The sequence below is a fragment of the Anthonomus grandis genome, chromosome 6 (assembly GCF_022605725.1).
Source record: "Anthonomus grandis grandis chromosome 6, icAntGran1.3, whole genome shotgun sequence".
Lineage (NCBI taxonomy): Eukaryota > Metazoa > Arthropoda > Insecta > Coleoptera > Curculionidae > Anthonomus > Anthonomus grandis.
In genome coordinates this window covers 16,948,204-16,963,543 of record NC_065551.1, presented here as the reverse complement: position 1 = coordinate 16,963,543, position 15,340 = coordinate 16,948,204, and the positions used below count along the sequence as shown (strand labels likewise).

General features: G+C 31.4%; 2 protein-coding genes across 6 annotated transcripts in view; both read left to right on the top strand.

Annotated features, from left to right (window-relative positions):
- The window catches only part of LOC126738060 (synaptotagmin-15-like), a 196,081-nt gene that overhangs the window by 57,078 nt on the left and 123,663 nt on the right, over positions 1–15,340 (top strand). The gene's annotated exons all lie outside the window — the stretch shown is intronic.
- Positions 6,130–15,340, top strand: part of LOC126738056 (uncharacterized) — a 29,794-nt gene continuing 20,583 nt past the window's right edge. For 3 of the 4 annotated variants that reach the window (XM_050443231.1, XM_050443233.1, XM_050443234.1), the window contains exon 1: positions 6,130–6,318. The gene's annotated coding sequence lies outside the window, so the exon portion shown is untranslated. Of the gene's footprint in view, positions 6,323–15,340 lie in introns of all 4 variants that reach the window. The other variant, XM_050443232.1, reaches the window with a different exon arrangement.

Sequence of the window (15,340 nt, the reverse complement as noted above, 5' to 3'; positions counted from 1 at the left end):
TCCTAAAAACTAAAAAATTCCAAATTCACTTTAAATTTCAAACAAACATAACTTCTAAAACACTTTACCATAAAATTTACACACATTACCAAAATTAATCATAACAAAACAGATTGAGAAAAAAAAGCATCTTTTTGATAAATTTCATTAAAAAATAAGTAAAGCCGTCAATAAAACAGAATTTAGAAGAAGTAAATTACATTATTTAACAGGAAACAAAACTAAAACACTAAAATAATGTCAGAGCACAGGTTAAAAGGTATCATTAAAAAAATCGTCAAGGCTATAATATGCCCTGGATAATAAAAGTGATTTTAATTCCTTTTTGAATCTCTTAACTTCTAAAATTTGTCTGATACATAGAGGAACATGGTTGTAAATTTTTTTGCTGAGGTATATAAGTGACTTCTTCGTGAGGGAGGATGTAGGGATTGGTAAGGGAAAATCGTTAACCTGGCGAGTCATATGACCACTGTTAGAGGGAGGTTTAGGACATTTATGAATAAGAGTAGCTGTTTCTAAGATAAAAAGAGAAAAAAGAGTTAGGATTTTTTGAGATATAAAGAGAGGTTTACAAGAATCTCTTAACCCAGCGGAACATAGGTATCTAACTGCCTTTTTTTGAATCACAAAAATTATGTTTAATAATCCCTTGTTGCTTAAACCCCAAAAAGGCAAGCCATAACGAAGGTGGGACTCAATAAGAGAAAAGTACACTGAACGTGCAACTACCCCTCCCAGCTCATGCCCCGCCATTCTTACTGCAAAGCATCCAGAGGATAATTTTGATGCAAGATTTAGGATATGATCTTCGAAGCGAAGGCGACCATCAATGGTAATACCAAGGAACTTACAGCTTTCTTTGTTTTGCAAGGGGGAGTTTTCACTAAACATAAGGCCCTGAACGTCACACTTAAATCCCATAATAAAGGTTTTGCCCACATTAAATACAAGCCTGTTTGCAGCACACTACTCCGATAAAATCTTAAGATCCTTAAAAACCTGGGCTCTAACATTATCAGAATCTCTATGATTCCATAAAATGGTGGTATCATCAGCAAACTGAACCACTTTGCCCTGCAGTTTTAATGAACCCAAATCATTTACATAGAGCAAAAATAATAGTGGTCCTAACACTGAACCCTGAGGTACTCCAGTTTTAAGGGATCTGGAATCGGATAAACATCCAGATACTGTAACTCTTTGGGTACGATTAGACAGATAGGATTCCAGCCATTGCAATGCCACACCTCTAAAGCCATAATTATTGAGCTTAGACAGCAGTATTCCATGATCTACACAATCAAATGCCTTGGATAAATCGCAAAACACTGCCGCCGCGGACTCTCCAGAATTTAAGGACACATAGACACTCTCCAAAAAGCCGAAAACAGCGTCATGAGTCCCTTTTCCCGTTTGAAATCCAAACTGATTTGCAGATAAAATGCAATTATGTTGCAAAAAAGATAAAATTCTGATTTTTGCAAGTTTTTCAACTATCTTGGAGAGGGTAGATAATATAGAAATTGGACGAAAATTACAAGACTCACTCACATCTCCACCCTTATAAAGAGGGATAACCACTGCCTCCTTCAAACATGCTGGAAAGATGCCATTATGAAAGGAATTGTTTATGGCAGAAGCTAAGGCATTCAATGCTGAGTCAGGCAAAAGGAGTAGTAATTTTGATGATATTCCATCAGCTCCAGCTGATTTATGGTTTTTTAAGCTTTTAATTGCATCTCTAACATCAGTAAGGCTAACAGGATAAAAGAAAAAAGAATTTTGAACTGACACTTGTTGAATATAATGCAAAGGATCAATATTAGTATTCACATCCTTGAGCAATAAATGAGGAATATTACAGTAATAATCATTTAAACTATTTGGTCTTAATTCTGGTTCTGAAACTTTCTTGTGAGAATGCCTGAAGTCATTTATAATTAACCAACATTCTCTCTGCCTATTTGAGGACATATTCAAGCGGTCACTATAATATTTAACCTTAGCTGCTTTTATCGTCTTTCTATATAGACTACGATATTTCTGATGATAAAGAATAATGTTTGCATTAGTTGTAAACTTGCACAGCTTAGCCAAAAAACGGAGGTTTTTAGCTGTTCCCAGAAGTTCTGAGGCCTGCTGTGACCCATGGTTTTCTATTTTTCATTTTTAGCCTCTTTTTAGGAAAACACTGATTGATCTTGTCACATAGCACATAAAATAACAAAGTAAACGGGTCAGGAGCCATTTCAACTGCATTCCAATTAACCAAAGCTGCAGTAGAAGAAAAAGCATTAAAATTTGCTCTGCTGAAAATTCTTCCTATATAATGAGATGAAGGAAATACAGTGTTGCATGGAATCCTAGCGAGAATGGCTTCATGGTCAGAAATACCAGATGAGAGTACTCTACATGACACATCATTTAAATTTGTACACAAATAATCAATAGTAGTTGCAGATGAGGATGTTATACGTGTGGGTGAAAGAACATGCATCTTCAAGTCATAAGATTCCAATATACTTAAAAGGGATGTATGATATGATGGCAAGCTTACATCAGTGAAGTTAATATTAAAGTCACCAGCCAATATAACTATGGAGTGTAGAGACAATTGGGATAATAGAGAATCAAGTTTGTCCAGGAACATACCAATATCTCCTGTGGGTGGTCTATAAACACAAAGAACATATACATTAAATCGCTTACAAAAACAAAGGGAGAATTCAAAAACCTTCTCCAACAGAAAGCTATCATACTTATTAATTTTACAGAAAAAAGCTTCAATTCTTTGTTTAACTAAAATAGCTGTTCCTCCATGTATGGAGTGTTGCCGACAAAAAATTGATATAGGAATATAATCAGATATTAAGAAACATTCGTTAGGCTTTAACCAGTGCTCAGTTAATAATACAATATCAGGAAAATCACATGAATCAAGTAAAAGATGAAGCTCGTCCATTTTATTTCTTAGAGACTGTATATTTAAAATAAAACTACTGAAACTTTTCGCATGCTTATTTTCAATGTTATTTATAGAATGTAAGTGAGCTTCATCTTCTGTGTATTTATCTATAAAAAAGAATCCCTATCACAGTCAGTATCTAGAGGTTCAGATTGATTACTTGGTTTTATTGTGGACACATTTTTTGATGAAATGCTACTTTTGAAATGTTTTAAAATATGGGTATACAGTAATGATGCCAAATCTGATCCAAAGTTGCTGGCATGATTAGACTCTAAAATTCTATTTAGATTAATATTATTTGCGTGAAATATTCTATAGAGAGCCATATTGCATAAATTACATTATGGTTTGGATACATGTAAGGGCTTGTCATCACTAAACTATTGCTGTGTAAATGTATAAATTTTTTTTAAATATCGAATGATGAGCAAATACCATTTAACATTAAAATCAACATATAATTTTCTGTAAATTCCTTAACCATAGATGATGCAGTATAAATCAGTTCATTGTTTGTACTTCCTGGTTTCAGGAAACACTGGACTTTGTAGTTAGCTTCAAACTTCAGACGCAATTTCTTCAGGAACACTCTACTACAGTTTCCACCCACAAAAAGAAGCCTAGGTCGATTATCAACGGGTGAATTTGGCCTACATGGCAACTGTGTTGGATAATTTATATTAACGAATTTAGATATGTTTTGCTGTTCCTTTAATGCACAAATATCGGAATAGCAAGTATCTTTTTCAACTTCCAACACCTTTATTGACTGGATCATATTCTTATTCATCTTGGTTAAATCATTAACTTCTATTTGTAACATATTTATTTGCGTCTTATAGGTTGCAGATTCATTTTCTAATGTTTTTCTAATGTTGATGTCCGCCACAGCTTTGCTGGCATATGTGTATTCTTTTTGACGGTATTGTCAATACTTTTGTCGATAGTATTGATTGTTTGATTTGTCGTTATTATATTCATGTGGTGGTATTTCATTGATAAAGCGTCTAATTTTAGCTTTCAATGCTTCAATGGTTGCAGGCTGATTGACATAAACCTGTAACTTCAGATAGTTCAGATAGTAAGTCTAAAGACATTAAATCGCAAGAGCATGGAGGCCAATTCTGGTCACCAAATCGTGAAATAATACGACCAGGAGCTAACTCATGCAAAATCGTCAATGTTTAATGGACGGTATGACATATCACAGTCCTGTTAAAACTACATTTCATCAAGGTCAATAGCTTCCAAACGAGGGAAAAGAAACCTATTATAGGTTAATAATGTTTGCCATTCACCGTTAATGCATTACCTTTTTCGCTTTCAATGAAAATGGTTTAATTATTCTTCCAGGCAATAATGACAACATACAGTGACACCTTGTGGATGCATTGATCTTCTAAGCCTCAAATACGACAGTTTTGCCTTTTATAAGGAAACATTGAAATAAAAAATGGGCCTTATTACCGAAAATATTTTCTCTTTGCTATTCATCGTCTGCTCGAATAGAATAGAGACACATTTATATGATATTATAAAGGGTTTTTTTTTGCTATTTCTGCATAAGCATTTGGCATTATTGCATCAGATATGTTCCAAGCAAACAAACTGCCCATAGTTCCCTAGTCGTTCAATATTTTAAAACAAACGCCGTACTTTTGCTTGCTTACAAAATAATGGAATGCATTTTGGGCATTTAATAAAATAAATTAGGTTCATCCAGGTATTTTATTGTTTTAAAAATAGAATAAACGTAATCTTGCAGTTGTCTTTTTTGTTCTTAATCAATCTAACGTTCAAATGCAAAATTTTCCTAGAAATTTTCAAAAAAATTAACCGAAATAGACAAACAGTGTAATAGCGATTATATGTATAGGTAACTACGCAAAATATAAGGAATTAATAGACCTTTCAAACAAGGTATTACTCTACTGTGCTTCCAATTTGAAATTTTTAAGGAGATGTCTTACTTTTAAAAACCTAATCACTTTGATCCCCCCCTTGTTACTATAGAAACCATTTCAAGCATTTTTTATTTTTTCTTTACGGTTTCAAAATTAAGAGCCATTGCTAATTTTCAAATTGTCACCTTGTATACATACATTATATTGCAGTTAAGGTGTGAAATACTATTGTTTTAACCTATTTGTAGATATTAGAATATAATTTTTTCTGGTTCTGCTCACTACAGATAAATTACATTTATTTCGACTTAAATAAGTTTAATATCAAAGCTTTAAAAAAACGTTTTTTTACACTTCAGATTCCAGTATTTCCAACACACAAAAAACATAAATCAGCCTTATGTCGGAATTGCAATTTCTACGCGGAGCTGCTTACTCAACGGCTATTATTCTGCATAGAAGCTGAAAAGGCAAAATATAAATTACCATTTTGCTATTATCATGACTGGAATTCCGCCCCTCCGGTATTAATTAGCAACCCTTTCTTATGGTTCTTGATAAAACCATATTAATTACTCTTTTAACCTGCTCTAAAAGCAGAAGCAGAAGATATTATCAATAAAAAGCACTAAGTATATCAGAGTTTATTTCAAGAAGTGATATATAAGATATATTCTAACTGTAAATATTTATTAAAGTTTCAGACTATATTAAGGTCAAAGCTCGCATATACCGAAACTTTATGAATAAATTATGCTAAAGCCTCCCTTTAGGATAAACTGCAGGGCGTACGTAATGCCATTCTGCCATCAGATTATCTAAGAGACATGTCTAAAGATCTCAAGCTGAATTCCTAAACATGCTTTGACATAAAATTAAAATTTCTTTTTAACAAAACCCTGTATACGAATAATCATCAACATCATCATTATCCAAACGATCTTCTTGACTTTCTTCATACGCCATCAACACCATTTTCATTATTTCCGCGCCACAGCAGAAACATTTGTCATTATAGGCTCTTTAAAGAAAAAAATACAGTTGTAACTCCATGGACAACTGGAGCAACGGCCGAGAAACTATAACGTTTATAATGTGTCATTTACTTCTTATGTTGCACAAATAACCTTAAGGTTATAATATTGTTTAAACAAAAGATTATTGCCATAAGCCGCATGTCGCGCTTGCAACTGTTTTGTGAAAGTGATAGTTTTACGTTTTTGGGAACGGACGCGATATTGATCGTGGCTCGCACAGATCAATTGATCGCTGAACGTGTTCTTGAGCGGTGGGATCGCGGATTTCACGATCGTAACGTGTCTTAGGTAAATCGATTGATCGAGCGGTTTTAATTTGAAAGCGAATTCGCGTTTGAAAGTGAATTGTAAGCGGATCGTGTTAAATCAAAGTTTTTTTCTTGGATTATTTGTTGTTTGTGTCAAAGTGGGTAATTGATTAAAAATTGGTTAATTTATATAGGTTTTTGTTTAAATATTATGCCAGATGATTGAAATCGATAAAATATGGATGTTTGTTGATTTAAAAGGTATCTGAATTTATCTAAAGATCGATAGATACGATCCAAATAGGTTCAAATATTTTTTATTTTATTTATTGAATGTCAGCAAAAAAATTTAATTAAACCTGAAAATTTAACGTAACATTTTTTCCTTATGCAGATTATTTCATAAACACTTAGTCTACGTGGTAAGATATGTATCTTAAAGTTCTAAATTTTTGTATTTTTTATTCCAATTTTATAGATCAATGAACTTTCAGGATCATTAATGTGATAACTATATAATCTGAACCATTAAACGCCTGTCAAAATTAATATACATATAATTTTATTCAAGCTGTTGTTCATAGAATAAGTCTTTAAATGAACCCATAAAATACTTGTATTTATCATAATATATATTTGTATATACCGGGTGTCTTAGGAAAGTGGTTCGCCACCATAACTTTTTTAATTTTTTTTAATTAAAGTTAAAAAAATGAAATTTGGTAAGTAGGTGTAGCATCCAAATTGGGATTGGCTGACGTATTCAGTTGTTTTCTGTCACTTCCGGTTTAACCGGAAATGACTGAAAAAAACATTTTTATTTTAAATAGGATCGCCCAATTTTTTTGACATATTTTGATAGAAAATAACATTCTAAGAAAAACCATACCCAATACACTTTTTAATTATGGTAATGGGCCACCCTGGTTCCATTTGAAAAAAATGAGTTATAGTCGAAAATACGATTTTGCAAACTTTAGACGCATCTAGGAAAGCTGTAAAAAACAAAAGACAGTCAATTATATTTTTCTAGGACTACTTGATGTAAAATTAACGATTTTAGATTATTCAAGGCACTCTAGATTGAAATATAAAAAATTAAATAATTTAAAGGTTAGGTGTCAAAAGTTGACATATGGAAAATGATTTTTCTTAAAATGTCCTTTTCTATCAAAATATGCCAAAAAAATTGAGGAATCCTATTTAAAATAAGAAAGTCAGGGTCATTTCCGGTTAAACCGGAAGTGATAGAAAATACCTGAATACGTCAGCCAATCTCAATTTGGGTGCTACACCCACCTATCAAATTTAATTTTTTTAACTTAAAAAATTAAAATCGGTATAGGGGCGAACCACTTTCCTAAGACACTCGGTATATAAAATACTACTCACTAGGCCCATGGTTTTTTTTTTATTTTACTGTTGAAGATAGCGATTGGAGCATAAATATTTAATGAACGACATGGGAACAGTAACGTGCCTCAAAAATATGTTCGAGAGCTTATAGTTAGAAAGCTCTCGAACTTAGAAACTGCATTAGTCGCCAATAAAAACACGCAACATTGAAAATCCCATAAGGAACGAAGCAACAGAAGTAGGAATTTTAGGGCAAGTTTAGGAAGATCCTACATTAAGTACCCGCAAATTGGATACTGTGTGTGTTGTTAGTTCGAGTATCCAATGGATACTAAAGGCCCATAATTTTCATCCGTATAAAATTCACCTTTACAAGAACTCATTGAAGACGATTTTACAAGAGATTACAAGTTAGTGAAGATATGAGTCAACGAATTATAAACGATGAATATTTTCTATTCAACACTTGCTTTAATTACTGTAAAATGTCTTATAGATCCTGCATTAATTGCCATAATTGCAAATCAGAATGAACGGCAATACATTGCGAATAGGTTGATGTTCCAATAGGATGGTGCCCTACCAGATTACGCATTACATATTCGACAAACTTTAGATCAGACGTTTTCAGAACAATAGATTAGTAGAAGAGATGCCATTGATTTATCACCTTTGGATTTCTTTTTGTGCGGTCAATTAAAAAGCAAAACTATGGAACTCAGCCAACATCGTTAGAAGATTTGCTGCAAAGAATTGTGAAGCAGTGCCTTCAAACTACTTCTTAAATATTGCAAAATGTGCGGCAACATTTTGAGAAAGATCTTTATTACTGCTTAGATAGTCATGGAGGTCATTTCCAACAATTACTTGCCTGACGCGTCAGTTCATCCTTCATCTTAAAACTACTTTCCTGCCAAATGTATTCATCTTTACTAATGATGATGTATTAGTTTTATTTAAGCTTTGAGTCATTTTTAAGGAAAACGAGTCAATTTTCCCAAAAATGTAAATAATTTAAAAACAAAATTAAACTAATATCGGTTATGGTTCGGAAATTTGAGGCATTTTTTTTCAGGAACATGAGTCAATTATTATCTGTCCTCTTCCGGATTAGATTCCCACAATCTCGCGTATAGTTCCACTTGGAAAATTGTTATATCCTTGCTTAGTATTATGGATTTGTATGCTCTAAATAAATAAAACACACTACTTGTATTCAGCGTTATAATAAATTGAAAATTGCTACCTAGCGCTTTGGCCGTAGGCCACCATCAGAGCTTAAGACATTGTCAAAGCCACGACACTATTCAAAAAAAAAAAAACGGTAGACAAAATATTTGCCTATGGTTTCTTATGTATTTATTAGACTCATTATTATAGCCTCCATAAGCCTCCAAGAGCCTCCATAATCTGTGTTGCGTCGATTTCGTTGCCCCTGTCACGTATATATATGTGAGTCTCTGTAGCCTCTACTGTCTCTTCGTTTTACTGGTAGTAGGTTGGTAGGAAAATCACTGAGGAGATACGTTTACGATGTTTTTAAAAATAATCAACGAAAACAATCGTTTTAACTGATTCATGCTGGATATAGATGAATCCGTAAAATCACTATAAATAAATAGAATACATCTAAGCTAATAAGAGAAAAGTTATTTATGCCGGTTGTAGGTGGATAAAGTTTTAAAAATCTCAGCCAAGTCATTCAAGAAAAATGGATTTTACGGGTTGTACGTAGCTGAAACTTATTAAATCATGACAGAGATAAAAATATTATGATGTTCAAGTAAATAAAACTTATTTTTTACTGGTTAAAGATTTAGAAAATTTTAAAATTTCAGCCAAGCCGATCAGAGAAAAAACTTCTTTTACTAATTACGGGTTGGGAATATTTGTTAAAATAACTGGTAATATAAATATATATTTCATACAAGCTAGTAAAAGCAGAAAAAAATGCTGGTTATATGTAGATGTAAGGAAAATGATTTTAGTGGATACAATACGGAGATGCATTTTTAAAATTATTACTGATATCTATAAATATGTAAAATATATATTTTTTGCACTGCTTACAGGCTGATGAATCTTTATCACCATTGAGATAAATAAATACAAATACCTGTTTTTTTTACAGGCCGATGAGAAAAAAAATAATTTCTGTAGTGATTAAATGGTGGGTTTATAAAAATGAATTGTTCGGGAAACAAGTTTTTTTGGCAGATTTGATGATAAGCGAAAAAAATATTTTTTAACTGATATAGCTTTGAAAGTCACTAAGCGTTTTGAGTATTTAAATGTTATAAAATGACTTTGTTTTTATTAATTCATAATCTAGCCCTCGAAAAATAACTCTTATGATGTGATTCTGCTTCCAAAAATTAATTGAGGAGCAGAGTTGCAAAACGCAGTTTGTCCAAATTTTCACATTTTGAATTAAAGGTGGCGCAACATTATTTAACCGAATTTCTATCATTTCACATCACTTTGGACGTTCAAATCGAATTTTGTACCATTTAAAATATATTGCGAAAATCCCCTAGACATGCAAAATGCATTTAGTCCATCACCTTTAGACAAATAAAAAGTATTTTGTCCACAAGACAAACAAATCGCGTTTGGTCCAGATGTAAACATGTTTGTTTCATAACCTAATTTCTGTCAGTGTGGTTTTAGTTTATATAAGTATTTTGTGTTTGTTTCATAACTTTTTCTTGAAGTTTAAATCACAATGGAGTCTGTAAATGGTGAGCACATTGTTGGTGATAGTGACCGGGGTAGCCGAAAGCGACAAATTAATTTAATAACTAGGGAAAGAACAAAACAAGTGAGGTATGAATTTATTTTTTAATACTTATTTCTTTTTGTTACGACTTTATAATATTTTAAGGTATTCAAACCATGATGCCGATTTAGAGCAATTTGATATAGCTTGCAACCATAAAAATAATTCAAATTTAAAATGTCAGCAAGTGAGTCGAGAAGATGTAATTAAACTTCGGGAAGTTTTTTATAGAAAATCCAATAAAACCGTTCAAGATGGAATTTTAGCCAGTTACATTACTTTAGATATACCTAAACGAAAAAGGTGTCGCAAGGCTGATGGAAAAACCTCAGTCTTTTGCAGTAAAATATTGCATAAGTTAAACTAAAAGTGCTCAAATTCCCACGCTGTTATATACATTTATTTTTATTTAAAAAAAATATGGATTTAATTTTTTTTTACCTATTAAAACAAAAATTGCAGGTTTGTCAGAAGTTAATAATGGCTGCTTACAATGTTGGTCAGAGGAGGGTGAATACCATTTGCAGGAAAGTGCAAAGTGGGGAAACAATTTTAACAGAAAAAAGTGGAGGGGATAGACGTACTTTTAAGTTTGTGGATAAACTGAATGCTGTAAGATCTTTTATTAGTCAGTTAGAAGGAAAGGAAAGTCACTATGGAAGAAAAAAGTCTCGACGGATTTATGTATCATCAGAATACAACATTTGTATACTTTATATAACTTTTTTATAACAAATTATATAACAAAAAAGCACCAAACAATCTGAAAGTAAATTACAAATATTTCAGCCGGGTGTTTAGTAAATACTTAATATAGGATTCGGTAGTCCCGCTACTGATGTCTGTAGCTACTGCGTTAGAACACAAACCAAACCAAAACAAAAGTTATCTACTGAACTAAAAGTGCATAAATTCCGTGCCTCACAATTTTATAAATTAATGAAAGTTGAAGATCCCAATACCATTTCATATTGCTTTGATCTGCAACAAGTTCAGGTATTACCCAAGGTCCCTATTCAGAAGGCATTTTACGCCCAACAGCTGTCAATATACTTTTTTTGCATTACCAAACTTAATTGTAAAGACCCAGTATTCTATACGTGGATGGAGCACCGAGCAGGTAGAGGGGCGACTGAGATATCTTCCGCTCATCGATTTTTTGAAAAAACTTACATTTCCAGACAATGCGACGAAAATTCGTTTTTTTGCAGATGGGTGTGGAGGACAAAATAAAAATAATCATGTTATGCATGCTTTAATATTTTGGCTTCAAACGTTTTCATATGAGCAGATTAGGGACATAGAAATTATATTTCCAGTTAGAGGTCACTCTTATCTCCCCGCCGATCGTATCTTTGGACGCATTGAAAAAAGCTTACGGTCTCATAGTATTATAAAAACTCCAGATCAATATTGACATATCTACACCAAAGTGGGTGGTGTACAAAAACTTGGAACTGACTGGCATTTACTTGACATAAAAAAACTTTTGCTGCATCTGAAAAAAGTGACTGGCATTCATTCTTGTCGAAAAGTCTATCTACCCATACTATTTTGCTGAAAACTGAGTTACTATATCGCAATTCAGATGAGACAAAAAAGTTTTAATCCCTCCTAAAACCACGAGCAAGATTCGATCAAATAGAATTACAGGAATTAGGTTTAGGTCATAAAATAAAGGGAAAAAAAGTAGAGAGTTTAAAAAAAATATTGGCATCATTAACTGGAGAAAACTGGAATCAGGATCCAGAATTGGAATGGTTATTTCTAATTTTAGAAGGCCAGTGTGAGCTTGAAACCAATGTTGAAGAAAGTGAGGACTGTGACTGTAACGATACGGAAGATGTTAATTTCATTTAAGTTTGTTAAAAAATAAAAATCCTGCTTAAAGAAAATGGTTCTTCATTTTTTGGTGGTAATTTTACCCAAAAAGTTTTTCCAAATTACAATCAAAAGGCATTTTGCTCACTATAGACATGCAAATAGCATTTCATCTATATGTTTTTCTAAAATACCAAAGTTACTTTTGCTTCTTCTAGTCTGCCATTCTAGTATTTACTTATCCTAAATTTTCCTAATTTTTTGGTAAAACTCGGTAAGTTAGACCGATTCGTAGCATAAGTTTTTGATGTTTCCTGAATATTTACAATTTTGGACAAACCGCATTTTGCAAGTCTGCTCCTCAATTATTCTATCTAAATTAACAAAAAAAACATAATATATTTTCGTTTTACTGGTTTTGTTACAAAAATCACTGACGAGATAAATTTATAATATAATTCAGTAAGTATATCACGAGATATTAAAATCACTACTGAGATAGATATATTAATCATTCTAAAATATGTTTTTACTGTTTTGTTGGGAATTATGGAATAATTTATTTTGCTGGTCATAGTTAGTAAAAATAGAAAAAAAAACTGATTATATATTGAAATTATAGTTTTTAATCAACGTTGAGGCAAATATATACAATTCTAAATCTTTTACAGGACGATGAGGGAAAAATTATTTTTGTACTGATTAGGAGGTACATACCTTTGACGATAAGCGAGTAAAAACTTTTTTTTAATGTTATAGCTTATCAAGTGTTAAATTGTGTATTGTTTCTTTTTCAAGTACCATATTAAGTCCCCCTGAGGTTGGCAACTACTAGAGTTATGTAGTATATATAAGTAATAAAATTATTGATTATATTAGTATATAACATATTACTCTTGAAATAACTATTGTGATAAATATATTCTCTGATCTAAACGAGCAAGAAAAAAATATACTTTTTTTTTCAAAATATTATCGAAAAATCTACAGTATATATACTACGTTTTACAACTGTTACACGTAACACTGTAACACGTGTTTAGACTATAAGGCTAACAAAGTGAAAAAATAATATAAAAAAATTTCCACTTCGTATTACCATTTCCCAAGACTTTTATAAGTTTTGTATATTGAAATTGGAGCATCTTGTCAACGCTCTCGACTTTGTTTTCCCGTTTTTAAAAGACCGACCTTCGTGTACGATAAAAGCTTACGATCCCTTTATATTTCCCAACATAAGGGAAACTCTTTGCATGTGAAAATGGTCGGTGTGATCACGCTCGATGGATTTGAGTGATCCCGCAATTCTTGATGGTTTTATTCCGGATTTTACTTCTTATAATTTATATCGTGTTTTTGAGAACTGTATACATAATGATGTTCATTTAAAAGGTTTGTAGGTTTTTTTCATTTAAGAGCAATCTTTGTACTTTAAAACTTAGTATTAAAGTTTTGCAATTTAAGATATTTAAAGCTTCACGGTATCCGGTTTCGCTATTTAAGCTTTTAACGGCTTACTTAAGACTTCTTGCAAACTTGTATTATATTACATTTTGCTAATTTTAAGAAAGCAGTTTCTGTTTTAATTATAACAAAAAAAATTGGAAAAGAATTAATACTTTTGAATGGTGAAAAAAAACAATAACATTTAAAAAAAATATCTAATGGCCTAATTAGTTAACACGCGAAACGATTCAATAGGTCATAACAATGTTCTGGCACGTATTAACATAAAATCAATGCTAAAACGACAAGGGTGGACAAAGGGCGGGGGGAGGCGGGCAGTGGAGGGGCGACGATAAGAACAACCAGGAAGGTCGCAGCAAGTCGCATTCTTTATACGAAGAAAGTAAAATTAATTGACATAATGCGATTTCATGTGAAGGCCGACCACTGTGAGAATATGGTAATTAGATATAAAATCGTTTTAAAGGAAACTATTTAATTTATTTTTATAATTAGTTTGTTCATATAGACGGTTGATTTTTTTTCTTATATTATTTTGTTAGAATAATATCTTTATTATTGTTTTGACTTTTAGGAAAGGTTATTTATTTTTAAAATTAAATTATTTAAATAAAGGATATTTTAAACTCAAAGGAAATTGATATTGGCTAAGGTATGCTTAGGTCAATTCGCATTTTTGAAAAAAACTAACACAGAATTAATAACCTAAAAAAATAAATTATAAATTAAAAGAAAAATATATTAACAAATGTGTATGAAACGCACAATTTAGAGCTAAGGTTTATTTAAAAGTTGGGTTTTTTATACCGGGTGACACAGGAAAAAGGGAACACTTAATTAATATTTTAATATTCAATGAATTCGTCGAAAGTTTCAATTTTTAATCAAGTAATCACGGAAAAATAGTGTTTGTTACATTTTATGATTTAAATCTTTTACACGTCTATTTAAAATGTCCAAATTGTTCATTTTAGCATTTGCTTAATTTTTTTAAATAGCACATTATTGGGAACAACCACTTTTAAAACGCGGTTTCTTTTTCCAAATAATTTGATACAATAATTTTTTAAATTGGTTGATAAATAAGCCATAAGAAGAAAAAAATTAAGTTGTATAAATAAATGCGTTTAATTAATAGAAATAGCATACAGGCTTTGTTTGGATGCATTCTTGAGTTATTTTTCAATTGACATAATACATGGCAACTTGTCAAGTTCAATTATTATTCATTATTCAAATAAATTGGCCGTAGTTTTTGAAAGAATTTCAATGTTTACTAATATTTCAAATGTTTTCTGAGAAACTGATTTAAATAATAAAACACAATATAAATTATAATTTTTCCATGATTACTTGATTCAAAAAAAAATTTCAATGCATTAATGACACCTTATTCTAAAATTCAAAAAAAAATTCTATGAGCATAAAACAAAAAGTGGCAAATAGGATATCATTATTCTCAAAATATTATTTTCTATCAAAATACGTAATAATATACCAATTGTCCCATTTGAAATAAAGAAGTTAATATCACTTCCTGCTAAACCGAAAGTAACAAAAAATAATAGAATATGTCAATAGATGCTCTTATGACTATTCTATTGATATACCAAATTTCATTGGTTTATCCTAAAAAGTAAAAACGTTATTAAGTGTTCCCTTTTTTCTGTATCACCCGGTATATACACATAGATTCAAAAGGTTTGCATCCCCCTCAATTTTCGAAAGTTTTTTTCGAAAGTTTTTTTTGATGTTAT